This window comes from Panthera tigris, chromosome D4 (genome assembly GCF_018350195.1).
Source record: "Panthera tigris isolate Pti1 chromosome D4, P.tigris_Pti1_mat1.1, whole genome shotgun sequence".
NCBI classification, from domain to species: Eukaryota; Metazoa; Chordata; class Mammalia; order Carnivora; family Felidae; genus Panthera; species Panthera tigris.
The window spans coordinates 11242228-11256328 of NC_056672.1; the positions used below are offsets into that span (position 1 = coordinate 11242228).

The 14101-nt window shown below is 48.3% G+C and overlaps 1 protein-coding gene across 1 annotated transcript in view; it reads left to right on the top strand.

The window, feature by feature from the left end:
* Positions 1 to 6920: 6920 nt before the first annotated feature.
* Positions 6921 to 14101, top strand: part of PIP5K1B (phosphatidylinositol-4-phosphate 5-kinase type 1 beta) — a 310428-nt gene continuing 303247 nt past the window's right edge. Inside the window, exon 1 of the mRNA XM_042964804.1 lies at positions 6921 to 7069. The gene's annotated coding sequence lies outside the window, so the exon portion shown is untranslated. The remainder of the gene's footprint in view (positions 7070 to 14101) is intronic.

A 14101-nucleotide genomic window follows, 5' to 3' on the forward strand; every position in this document is an offset into this window, starting at 1 on the left:
TTCCCCCCACCCCAGCATGAACCTTTAATTGGCAGCCGTTTTCTTTGGGGAGTTATTCACGTGCATATGGTTTTCGCGCGATGCCCATCTCGACGCGTATCATTTAATAAGTGGAATAGGGTGTGCAGCTGCTACAGGGGCATGTTTTCTACCTAAAAAAAAAAAAAAAGTTAGGAGAAAAGTAGTGAGGTAGTGGGAGTTGGCCGAGGTACACGTGTACTTCCTGCGAAGGGTTCCGCGTCCTTGACTCTTCACCCAGCTCAAGCCTTGGCACCGAATGTGCTACAGAAGGTGTCTAATGACCAGAGACCGTTAGGTTTCCAAGTGACCTCTCTGAGCCTCCTGTCTCACACTCTTGGGATACAGACCAGGAATCTCAACCCAAAAGAGGATGCAGACTTCACTGGTATGGGGACGGAGCTGCGAGGAGAAAACAGCCACTGGGGCTCCTCGCTCGGTGTTCTTCTCAAGCCTGAGAGGAAGGAGGGACAGAAGGCGGATGGGATTGAGGAAGCAACGAAGCAACGGGAAAAGAGAGCCCAAGCTCCAGGAAAGGGAAGATGGTCCAGGAGAGAAAGAAGAAAGGGACTTGGGGCTGAGGTGCCCAAGCCTTTGCTAACCTGAAAAGTAAACTCAAAGTTAGAGACCAGAGGGTCCCCAGGGGGGAACCGGTCCTCTGAAAGGAGCATCTCACATTGTACAGGGGAGTCGGGGAAGCATTTGGTTTGTCTGCTTAGAAAGGAAGTTTCTGGAAAGAGAAGGCATTGTGATGTTAAGATGACCCTTCAGAAGCTGTGAAGGCTGTAGTCTCTACTCTCCTACCGTTTGATGCCCCTGGAGGCTAGGCATGCCTTTCATGTGGATGCTTGAGTGGTTTCTTTCTAGTCAGAGAATTAATGGCAGACCGAGTTGCTAGATCTACCCACGGCCGATCAATGCTTCGCAGATTCCCTCTGGCCATCCTTTCTGGATCTCCCTTAGATATCACTAATGAAAAAGTCAAATACGCGTTAAGCAACCTAGAAGAACCCACACTTCCTCATTTCATAGAAAGGTCCAGAACGGAATTGTAACTAGCCCCCAATCCCCCATAGCTTAGAAGAATGTATCCAATGTGGTACCACAATCACCCTAAAACATAGCGGGCAGGATAGTCTCACCAAAATGGCTGTGACCAGGCCACTTTATCCCTGTACGTACACGCTGCCCTGCAAAATGTAGGGTGTATTTCCCCTCCCCTTGAACCCGGTTGCTCTTGTGACTGCTGTAGCCAATAGAATGAAGCAGAAGTAGCATTCTAGAACTTCCACGCTCAGTACCAAAGTTCCAGTTCCTCCCTCCAGGACGCCAGCTGCCGTGTAAGAAGTCTGACCCCCTTGCTGAAAAGACCACATGCTTTGGAAGCCACATGGAAAGAGACAGGGGGCACAGATGTGTGAGTGAAGCCTTCTCAGACCTTCCAGCAGCTGGCTGGTTGCAGCCAAGTGAGTGACACTAGCCGGTGCCCAGCTGACTCAGAATCATGAGAAATAGTAAATGGAGGTTGCTTTTGGGTTTTGGTTTTGGGGTGGCTTTTCATGCAGTGATGGAGGACTGAAGCGACCGCTTAAAAGAGGCACCACGCATTATTTTTCACGGACCTGGGAGTCGGGGGCGGGGTGTGGTTCTGCAGATCTGGACCAAGCCTGGCCAACCTCATCTGGACCTGCCTGGGCCTCTGCAGCCTGTGGAGGGCTCGCCAGTCAAGGATGGCCTCAGCCGTGATGACTCATCTCTGTAGCACAGGGTCTTTTATCCTTTAATGGAGTTGTCCTCCGGCGGTGGCAGAATGCCAAGAACAAGAACAAAAACGCACAAACTTTTTAACAAATAAACTTTTCAGGGGGTGCCTGGGTGGCTCCGTTGGTTGAGCGTCAGACTTCGGCTCAGGTCACGATCTCACGGGTTGTGGGTTCGAGCCCGGCGTGGGGCTCTGTGCTGATGGCTCAGAGCCTGGAGCCTGCTTGGGATTCCGTGTCTCCCTGTGTCTCTTGCCCCTCCCTCACTCGTACTCTGTCTCTCTCAAAAATAAACATTAAAAAAATTGTTTTATATAACAAACTTTTCAAGACGAGTTTTAGATTCACAAAACAACTGAGGGGAAGGTGCAGAGATTTCCCGTATCTTCCCTGCCTGTCCCCCACATGCTGAGCCGCCCCCCTGTATTAGCACCCCCCCCCCCCACCAAGAGTGGTACCTTTGCTATGGTTGGTGAACCTACGTTGACACATCATTATCAGCCAAAGGTCACAGTTAGGAATTTGTGCTGTACAGTTTATGGTTCGGACAAATGTGTAATGACAAGTATCCACCACTGTAGTATCGAAACAGAGTAGTTTCACTGCCCTAGGAATCCTCCTTGCTCTATTCTTCAAACCTCCTCACCTCCAACTCCTGGAAACCACCGATCTTTTTCCTATCTCCATAGTTTTGCCTTTTCCAGAATGCTATATGACCGGAATCAAACAATATGTAGCCTTTTCAGATTGGCTTCTTTCACTTAGCAATATGTATTTCGATTTCCCCTTGTTCTTCTCCTAGCTTGATAGCTCATTGCTTTTTAGCATTAAACAACATTCCATTGTCTGGATGTGCCAGTTCGTTTATCTGTTCATCTACTAATGAACCTCTTGGTTACTTCCAAATTTTGTCCAAATTATGAATAAAGCTGCTAAACACCCTGTGTGTAGGTGTTTGTTTTTGTTTTTTTTCAGGATGCTATTTTTTTAAATGTAATTTATTGCCAAGTTGGCCAACTTACAGAGTATACAGTGTGTTCTTGATTTTGGGGGTAGATTCCTGTAATTCACTGCTTACATACAACACCCAGTGCTCATCCCAACAAGTGCCCTCCTCAATGCCCATCACCCATTTTCCCCTCTTTCCCCCAGTCAACCCTCAGTTTGTTCTCTGTATTCAAGAGTGTCTCGTGGTTTGCCCCCCTTTCTGTTTGTGACTATTTTTCCCCCTTCCCTCCCCCCACGGTCTTCTGTTAAGTTTCTCAAGTTCCACATATGAGTGAAAACATGATATCTGTCTTTCTCTGACTGACCTCTCTCGCTCGGCAAAATACCCTCCAGTTCCACCCGCATTACTGCAAATGGCAGGGTTTCATTCTTTCTCATTGCCAAGTAGTATTCCATTGTGTATATAAACCACATCTTCTTTATCCATTCATCAGTTAGTGGACATTTAGGCTCTTTCCATAACTTGGCTGTTGTTGATAGCGCTGCTATAAACATTGGGGTACATGTGCCCTTGTGTCCTTTGGATAAATTCCTAGTAGTGCTATTGCTGGGTCATAGGGTCGTTCCATCTTTGATGTTTTGAGGAGCCTCCACACTGTCATGTGGGTTTTTATATGGAACTAAGTTTTCAGCTCCTTTGGGTAAGGACCAAAGAACAGGACGGCTGGATCATACAGAAAGAGTGTGCTTCATTTTGCAAGACACTGTCAACTGTCTTTGAAAGTGGCTGTACTGCTCTGCATCCCCACTAGTAATGACTCAGAGTTCCTGTTGCTCTACATCCTCGCTAGCGTTTGGGACCATCAGCGTTCTTCCGTCAGAAATTCTAATAGGTATGTAGAGCTATCTCGTGGCACGAACAATTTTCAAGGCTTCGCTTACATTAAGTCTACTGATGTTCTACTGGCCAAAGTAAATCGTACAGGTGAGCCCAAGGTGGGAGGGGACTACAAAATTGAAGAGAAAGGGCCTGGATAAAGGGAGGCCATTAATTGGAACCATTAAGGCATCAAATCTACCATAAGGAATCTGTGCATATTTCTCACAGGGGAGTATTAAAGGGCAGTATGCTGTTGGACTAAAACCTAGAAGCAACTAGAAAAGTCACATTTGAAATTAGGTAAAACAATTAGATGAGCACTTTCTAATTTTTAAATGTTTCCAAGCTTTCTGCCAAGTCGCTCTTGCTCTGATATTGATGTTGTTTTATTTCCATTAGAGGGTGACGTTCCCCAATTTCTGTTGATACCTATGGAGAGACAGAATTGGGAAGAAATGCACGTCTCATGTAGGACCAATCACTATGCGGTCCCTTGTTCCATGAATTAATTCACAGTAATGATAATGTTAAGACTCTTGGCAGAGTTCCTTAGAATCCTGTTTAATAAGAGCTTTTATTTTTTAATTTTTAAAAATGTTTTTATTTATTTTTGAGAGAGAGAGAGAGAGCACGCGCATGAGTGGGGGAGGGGCAGAGAGAGAGGGAGACACAGAATCTGAAGCAGGTTCCAGGCTCTGAGCCGTCAGCACAGAGCCAGATGTGGGGCTCAAACCCACGATCATGACCTGGATGCTTGCTTAACCAACTGAGCCACCCAGGCACCCCAGTAAGAGTTAGCTTTCTAATTAGCCAGTGGGCAGTCTGCTTTGTGACTTCTCTCTGGAAACCTAAGGCTGCTGGCTCAACAGAAGGGAGGTAGTGGGAAAGAAGGGCTGTGTTACACGTATATGCATGCATCTGTATGTAATGTGCGTGCTCCCCTCTGATCCACCGTGATTTCAGTCTGTTTTTACCTGTTCTCACCTCCCCTGCATTCCCAGGAAACACTGAAAACGGACTTTACATTTGCCCTTCCCACTCTAGGAAGCAGCTTCGTTTTCCACTCCCTGGATTTCAGAGCGGCCAGAGGAGCAGAGAAGGGGAGACTGGGATCACCATTCCCAGATCCTAGCCAGCCTGCTACTTACAGCGGTGTGGTGCTGCCCCCTATGCAGGGATTCACTGCAGGCAGATGAAGGGTCCTTGGATCTGTTCTTCCTCCAGCGCCCCCTCTATCAACCCCAAACTGAACTTTGCTAATCCAGTGCCTCTGTTATTTCCTGTTCAGGAATTGGGAGTCAGGGAACCTGTTTTCTGGCTCTTGGGTCACTTAATGTCTTTGGATAGTAGTTTTCTCTTCTGCAAAGGGATCAAGCTGAACCAGATGTGTGTTCCTGCTCTGAACTTCGAAGAGTCTGTGATGCTCAGATAAAACCACGACAAAGTCAGGGCACCTGAGCAGCTCAGCTGGTTAAGTGTCTGACTTTGGCCCAGGTCATGATCTCGCAGTTGACGAGTTTGAGACCCGCGTCGGGCCCTGTGCTGACAGCTCAGAGCCTGGAGCATGCTTCGGATTCTGTGTCTCCCTCTCTCTCTCTGCCCTTCTCCTGCTCTGCCTTTCTCTCTCAAAAAGGAATAAGCGTTAAAAAACATTAAAAAAAAAAAAAAAGCCAGGACAAAGTCCCAGGATCCCCAACACGTGATGCCCTAAAACTCCCAGGAATGGCCAGACACATCTAGAGGAGGTAGGCTGGAAAAACTGTCCAAGAAATAATTGATATTTGCATTACCAAGGAATGACTATGCTCCATTCCAAGCTGATATTAAAACCATTACAAACTTACCCAAGGAAGGGGGAGAGAGGTACAAGAAGATTTCAAAACCAAAAAGAGGTGTTCATTTGCTGAGAGCTTAGGAAGCATCCTTTCAATCAGAAATTGTGACTCGCTAAGCCAGGGATACGTGAGGATAGGGGCCATGAAGTGCTTTTTCTCCAACGGAACGTATCCCACGTTTTACATCAGTGTTGTGTGTGTGTGTGTTTTTTTTTTTTTTTTTTTTTTTTTTTTTCTAAAGGAAAAGGAAGGAAATGATGAGGGTGAGAAATACCACTAGCTTCCATTCATCTGGGAAAGATCCTGTGGGTACCTTTCAGTTCCTATTAAGTAAATTCAGCTATCGTTTTCAAGACGGCCTTTTCCCCAGAGCGTCCGTACATCTGTCCCCTACCCTCTCTTCTCTCCCCCAACATCTGGTGAGACTGCAGGTGCCCCCACGCCCGCTCAGCGCCATCAACACGATGGGTCCCCTACTCCCACCACAGCCCATCCGCTCTTGACCTCTCGACTTCAGCCCTCCAGCCTTCTGGAGTCCCTCCAGCCTTCTCTCTCCCGGGACCCCTTCGCCAACCTACCCTACCTGTTGGGTAGGTCTTACTTCCTGGGGAGTCCTGCTGTCATTGCAAGGGGAGACACCGGCGCCTTGGAATCCTAGCTGCCCCTTCCTGGTGCAGGGGGCACCTGTGCTTAAACGCTGGCTTCGCGCAAGCACAGTCCAGCGGGCAGGCGACCGGGCGCTGCGGAGTTCAGCGGCCTGAGGAAGGCCGGGAGGGGGGGTGACCTCTCCGAAACACGGCTCTGTTTAGCGGGGCTCCAAGACTTGAGAACGGCCGGGGGGCCCGTGGCGAGCCCTGGAGAAACCCGCCAGACCTAGGGGCCCGCCCCGGCCCCGCTCTCCGTCCTAGGCACGCGGCGGCCGGACGGAGCGCCCGGCCCCTCCGCACCGACTCCCGCGCCCAGTCCGACTGCGGCGGAGGCTCCCGCCGCCGCCGCTGCAAGCCGGTCTGCCTTCCCTGCAGGGCGTGCGGGGATGGAGCGAGGGGGTGGAGAGAAAAGGGGAAGAGCCTGGGCGGCCGGCGGGCGGGGCCTGCAGCCTCCCCGAGCCGCGGCAGCCGCCGCGCCGACTGCTCTCTCCGCGCCTCGCTCCGACTCAGGCGCGCACTGCGCCGGGACCCGCGCCCGCGCCCGAGCCCTGGGGGCGCCGCCGCTCCTCGGCTCCCGGCCCCCGAGCGCGCCGCGTTGAGGCCGCGCCGGGCAGGGGGGGCTCCGGCTGCCGGGGCTTCGGCGGCCCGCTCGCCGCTCCGTGTGGCCGGAGGACTGGCGGGGAAGGAAGGGGAACGCGGGGACACACACACTCGCCGCGGCGCGCGCGCACTGCACACTCGCCGCCGCGCGCCCCCGCCGAGGCGCGTCCCGGGCGAGTTTGGCCCCGCGGCTCCGGCCCGGCACCTGCCGGCTCCGCGCGCCGCGCCCCGCCCCCGCCCGCGCCGACCCTCCGGCCCCTCCCGCCCCTCGCCGGCACAGATCTCCCGGCGCCGGGGGGGAAGCAACTACATCCCGACAACTTGCAGACTGTGGCGCAACTGGTCTCGACAGCAGAGGCGCCCGAATGCTGCCCGGGTGAGGTAAGTTTCCTGCGCGTCCCCGGCCCCTCCTCTCTAGACCCTCCTCCAGGGCTGGGGCTGGGGGGGCTCCGCGTCCTGACCAACCCTGGAGGTCTCTCCACGTTCGCACTTTGTCGGCGTAGTGCTGGGGGTAGGGTGGAGGTTGTGCGTGGCCACCGAAGCGGGACCTTCGTTCCGCTGGGGCCACGGCCGCGCGCTCCCCGCGAGCACCCACTAGCTCGCCGCCCGGATCCCCTCCGGCCGCAGTAACCCTCGGGGACCTGTCTGGGTTCACCTAAGGGGGAGCTTCCCCCCCCCCTTTTCGGAGGAAGCGGCTGAGTTTGGCAGCAGAAGGTGGGATCTCCCACCCTCCCCGGGCAATAAACAGAGGCGAACTTGTTAGGCGCCCCTGGGATCTCAAGAGGGGCTTGCGAGTCGGTGTTCTGGTCATTTCTGGCGCCGAAGCCGGATTGCACAGGTGCGGAACGGTTGCAGCCTATATGCAGCAGCCGACTTGGGCGTTTCGCGTTATTCTCTCCCCCAGCCCCGTCAACGTGACGCTTCAGCAGCTGGGGCGAGGGGTGGGAATGTGGGGGCAACGGAGAGGGAGAATGCCAGGGCTCGATATGCCAGGCCGGTGCCCGGAGTCGCCAAAGCTGAAGACAACCAGTCTGCTTATCTCGCATCTATGCAGATGAGCCCGTTGTATTCTTATCCGCCCCCCCTCCCCCCTCACCGCCCCGGTTCCCTGGTCTCTGGTGCCCAGCATGGTCGGGTAGAAACCTGTTCCAGAGAAGTTGTTTGGATAGGCTGATGAATTCTTTCATCTGATGTACAAAAATCAGGGCTCTCAACGAGGAAATGCTAGTTACTCTGATGCTTTTTAAAGGCAGAGTGTTGGATACTCGAAACACCCACCGACCCCGTCTTCGCAGGACCTTTCCAGCCTCCCAGGGGCCCGAGCTCTAAGGTGAATGACCCTTGAGAGACAGGTTGGGCCTCAGAACGTGTTAGTCTCCTGCAAAGAAAAAAAATCGGGTCTCCCCATCAGCACTCCTCAGCATGGGTTTGGGGATCCTCGGTTGCCCCTCCGGGGGAAAAGCATCCACCCAGACTTGTCCCTTTTCCGCGGAAGGGCTGAAGTGTTCTGCAGTTGTTGGAGAAAGGCCCAAGGGTTGGTTTCATCCCCCCTCTAATGTGATGAAGTAGAATAACGTTCATGGAAGCTTCGGGCAGAGCATTTCCAGCTGAAAGGAGGCCCTGGGAAAAAAAACCTTTCTCAGCCAAGCCCATGCCGGTGGCACGTTCGTTGAGTGAGCCTTGCACCTAGTCTCGGTGCTGAGGGGAATGATGCATTCCATGCTCCGTAATGGGAGTGGAGACTTAGGAATACCGGGGAGAAAGCGGTGAAATCTGAGCCTCATGAATAATGACATCTTAGTTGAGAAAGAAAACTGTTCAGAACTGAATGGTAAAACCACATTACATTTTTGTCCAAATTAAGACTAGAGGAAATCTAATAATAATACCTTGCATTTTGAATCCGTGCCTTGTTGTTAGTGAATGTTTTTCAATGCTCATTAAATTCTAACCATTTCTGGGGGAGGCAGGGCAAAGATTATTAAGCACATACTCGCAGTGGGAACGTGAGGCCCACAGATTCAGGGACTTACCAAGGTAACAGGAGGCTGGAATTAGAGTCACAGCCACGTTCTCTGAAATACACCACCCCCCCCCCCCATCACCGTAGTGCTGGCTCTGAACTTTAAGGTTTTCACGATGGCCAGAGTGCTTCTGCATTTCTTGTGGTCTGTGCTGTCTCACTGTGAATCACTGTTCACATTTGACAGATGAGGAAACTGAGGTTTAGACCGGGATGGGACTTTTCCATGGTATCCTGCCTAAGCTAGTGGAGGTTACAAGATAACAGAGCTCTTGATGTCCCGTCCACCGCTTTGCAAATGATGCCATCATTGCGCTTCTGATGGCGATGAGGGGACATCACGGATACTGCAGTACATTGGGGGACTATAACCGTGTCTGCTGGTGACCTGAGTTCTAGTTCAGGCAATCTTTTTGGCTGTGTGACCCCGGGCCAAATCATACCACCTCTGAGCTTCAAGTGTCCCACATACACAGTAAGAAATTAAAAATGAATTATTTTTTTCTTTCTAGTCTTAGCATTTTATAATGCTTATCGATGTGTTTTTAATCCATCTCATCATTTTCTCTAGGGGAAAGAAAGTTTTTTTTCACCCTGCCTTGAGTAAGGGACTTAGCTAATTATCTCTTCCCCTTGTAATTTACTCCCGCTTCCCACTGACCACGTCCCACTTAGTGAGGGGGAGAAAATTCTGAGGGCACTTTAACTTAGCATCCCTATTGTTTAGTGTTACTATTTGACTTGGAAATATCCTGCTGGGCTGATCTACTGTAAAATACATATTAAGATTCACTTGGCTATCCCAGTCAACTCATACCTTTAGTATATTTTTAGCTTTGGAGTTTGTATGTAGTAACACTCAAGAAATAGCTGTTGAATGAAGGGGGTGAGTGAAATCACTCATAAGGAAAGCACATGCTGTGAAACAAAGCAAGTGTCTCGCCATGTAAATTCCCAACATCTGCTGACCCATAAGGTAATTTACCTACAGGAGGTGCGCCTCCTGAAGCTGGCAGAGACAGGTGCCTGTTACTCTCCTTCCTGAATACATCATATAAAGAAGAGTTTTTCTTTCTCCATGTAGGCAATAGACTCATATTGTCTCTGTCATGCTCTTTTGCTCCCCTTTCCCTCCCTTAGTTGCTAGTAATGGGTAGCTGGCTGTGCATTGCTAGACATTGACTTATGCCCTTTTGTAAGAGTCTTGAGATGGAGAAACCCACCCCCTTTCTTTTTTTTTTTTTTTTTTTTGAGTAAGTTTCAAGCAGCTGCTAATACTGGCTAGAGGTTTCACAGAGGAAACCTAATTAACAAAACCAACCTAGTTTCTGTTCCCTTTAAGGGTCCTCTTTCTACCCCTCCTTCCCATATACACAGGAGTTGTGTTTTTATTTTCAGAAGAATGATGAAGAATTAGAATGGTTCTTAAATATTATGAACAGATCCAGCCATTGGGATTGAGGTGTATGTCTTCGTGATAAAGAATTTAAATGTTAAATAGTTCAGAGACTTGTCGCTTTTACGGGTAAGACAACTGAGGAATCGAGAGGTGAATTGGCTTACTCAGGGTCCCACCTATGTTTTGCAAGAATTCTTAGGGAGGTTCACATTTAAGGTTGCGCTGGGGGTTCTGTGGTGAAGGTGCATTCTTGATTTTTAAAAATCATGGAGATTAACAGAAAACTTCTCTTTACTAGTAATAGTAGAGTGTCATAATTTTAAACGATTTAGTATGGAGATTTGTAAGTTTCTCATCCAAGCAGACACCATTAGAGAGAAAATGTTTGTCTGTTTTCATCTATTCACTCTGATTCTCCTGACTTATGTAGATCATCAGACTCAGAATTAATACTTTGTTGCAACCAGTGCTTGAAGAAAGGGAACAGTTGGAATAGAAATACAAATGTATGGTGGTTTTCCAGGCTTCTTTTCCTGGTAAATAAAACCAGAAGCCAAAGGTGGCCTTGCTGTAGAGCCAGTGAAGTCATAAATATGTATACGTTTAATTTGCATTTTCATTTTGCTTATACTTCAGTTAAATGGGAGTGCGAAGTTTGATATCCTGGGGGGAAAAATACATTTTTTTTTTTTTTACTATGGCTAGAACCTTCATTAGCTACACTGTAAAACATCAAGTCCTAAATGTATTTGTTGCAGAAATGTGTTCTTTGTATCAAGTGTATTAACCTGAGTTGGAAAGAGTCCTTTCTTTTTTAGAAGCTGCCCAGTTAGAACTGTACATTATGTAGCTCAGCTGTTCATTTGTGGATTCATGTATGGCAATTCTCAATGCAAGGAAAATTAGGGAGGAAACCTAGCCTTCGGTTTTATTTAATATTTTTCTTTCTGAAAAAAACATCTAAACCTAGTTTAGTGATGAAATTTTTGAAATACTGTATAGAAAACCATTGGCTGCCATTGATGAAGTATTTTATTCAGCCAGGCTCCTTTCAGTATAAAAGATGAGGCCCGAGAAAACACGCTTGATTTTGTGTATTCCAGTTACAATCGTATCTACTTCTGTCTGGTTTTGCAGGAGGTGTATAAAGGAGACCATGATAGAGGAACATACAGGAATTGTACTCACAGGTTACTCCTGGGTAAGGTGTATTTGAAATACGGATAATAATCAGCACGTGGTTACATGTTGACTCAGCCGGCAGCGCCTTGGCATTATTTTAAGTTACAACTTGTACTTGAATGGAGAGCTGCGCAAAGTATGTGTTCTTCTGGTACAAAGTCTTCTGTGTTGTTTATGGGAATGAATGAACGACAGGTGTGCAGTATGTTTTGGGGAGTTTACATAGTGGGCGAGCAACTTCTGGAGACCTACTTGTTTTCTCTAAGAGTTTTAAAAAGGCACTTGCAAAATTATGATGAACTGCAAAGCATTGAGTGGACAAGGTTGCTTCCACTAAAAATGGGTGAGTGTGTATTTCAGTTGAGGTTCTGCAGGCAAGGGTTGGACTTTCAGGCACGGAGGCGAGTGGACTAGAAAGTAGAATTATCTTGAATCGGAGCTCAAGTTCTGGGATGAAAGATAGGACTGTAAAAAAAATTTATTTGGTAAGAACGAGGTGATATTTAAGCTTTTCTGTCCAGATCTGGATCTTTGGTCATAACATTTGTTGATAAAGTAGGAAACAAAAACACTGGAGCGATGAAAAGCAATGTTATGACCTGCTTGAGGGAGTAGTAAGCCTTTCATGCGTGTTTAGCTAATATTTATCAGTGGGAAAGGTTGGGCACCAGGTTTTATTTTTGTATTCTTGGGACTTAGCACGGGGCTGGCAGATAGTAAGGGTTTAATAAATGGGTAGTGACTGATGTATGCATTCAGACAGATAATGCTCTTCACGCCTCTGGGATGTTTTCATAATTATTGTAATGATTTTATTTTTTTCAGACCATTTAAAAAACATCAGTAGTTTCAGCAGTTGATAGGGGTCCTTCATTTTTCATCACATACAGTGTTTATTCACCAGACCCAATCTTTTTAACCAACATGCCTGGGAATGATTTTTTTTTTTTTACTTCCTCTTTAACAGAAATAATAACCTGGATATAAAATGTGCCCTTTCTTTTATTATTTACAAGTACCAGATTGACATATTTTTAAAGCACCTGGAGTGGGTTAGTAGTGAGTTTGGTTCAGGTACACAGATAAGAATGGACTTTCTCTAAGTTGTTGTGGTTTTTTTCTTTAATGTTTGTTTATTTTTGAGAGAGAGCAAGAGGGTGAGTGAGGGAGGGGCAGAGAGAGAGGGAGAAACAGAGTCTGAAACACGTTCCAGGCTCTGATCTGTCAGCACAGAGCCCAACGTGGTGCTGAAACTCACTAACTATGAGATCATGACCTGAGCCAAAGACGGGCGCTTAACTGACTGAGCCACCCAGGTGCCCCAAGCTTCTCTAAGTTAATGAATTTAAGCGTGCCTCTTCTTGGGACTTTGGCCTTCTGTGATCATCTGACCTAAAGAGAACCTTCTTCCTCTGTCTTCTTCACTTCTCACAACGGATACTTGTACATGTATGTGTTTTACTTGTTTTTCTACCACCTTTGCCCAAACTCCCGCTCAACTTAAGAGTAGAAACTCCTTGGGGCGCCTGGGTGGCTCGGTCGGTTAAGCGTCCGACTTCGGCTCAGGTCATGATCTCACGGTCCGTGAGTTTGAGCCCCGCGTCAGGCTCTGGGCTGACGGCTCAGAGCCTGGAGCCTGTTTCAGATTCTGTGTCTCCGTCTCTCTCTGCTCCTCCCCTGTTCATGCTCTGTCTCTCTCTGTCTCAAAAATAAATAAACGTTTAAAAAAAAAAAAAAGTAGAAACTCCTTGAGGGCAGAAGTCCTGGTTGTTTCACACGATTTCTCAAGTATTTGGTACATAGTAGGTGCCTGCTTAGTATTTGAATGAATGAATGAGTCCCATCCGTGCTGTGCAGATGAACTGGACCACCCCTGAGGGCACTGGAGTCGAACAGGTGCAGCTCTAAGACAGCTCTTAAGCGCTCGCTGTCGTAGCTCCACGGGAATGCCGACTCCTCCAGGGGGAGGAAACAGAGCTTGCTTAGGTGACTAGATTGTGGCTTGAGTATGAAGCAAGGTCTCTGTTTTGAGAGTTGAGTTATTATTATTCCTTTCTCTTCGCTCAAAAATGAACGGCAGCAAACTGTTAAGAACTTCTCAAGCGAAACCAAACATTCCAAAACTGTTAAACCAGGGCCTCAACATCCCTAACTCCTAAGTACATGCGGTGCGTATCTAAGCCAGCTTGTGATCATCTACGGGGCAAGTCCTAGGACCCTTGAGGTGAAAACTTTTCAAGGCTCAGCTGATGTTTCTTTTTTTTTTTTAATTTTTTTTTTTTAACGTTTATTTATTTTTGAGACAGAGACAGAGCATGAATGGGGGAGGGTCAGAGAGAGGGAGACACAGAATCTGAAACAGGCTCCAGGCTCTGAGCTGTCAGCACAGAGCCTGACACGGGGCTCAAACTCACAGACCGCAAGATCATGACCCGAGCCGAAGTTGGCTGCTTAACCGACTGAGCCACCCAGGCACCCCTAGGATTTTTTTTAATATGTATATAGAAAGTATTTTTTAAGTTTTTATTTTTTAAGTTTCAGTATTTTTAAGTTTATTTGAGGGAGAGAAAGCACACTTGGGTGGGGGGTGGGGTGCAGAGAGAGTGGGAGAGAGAGACTCCCAAGCAGGCTCTGTGCTAACAGCCAGAGCCCAGATGCTGGGCTCGATCTTACAAACCGTGAGATCGTGACCTGCGCCAAAATCCAGAGTTGGGCGCTTAAGCAGCTGAGCCATCTGGGCACCCCAAAAGCTCTTGATAGTCATGGCCCTGCTAAGTAATGGGTCCTGCCAGGATTGGGAGACAGACCA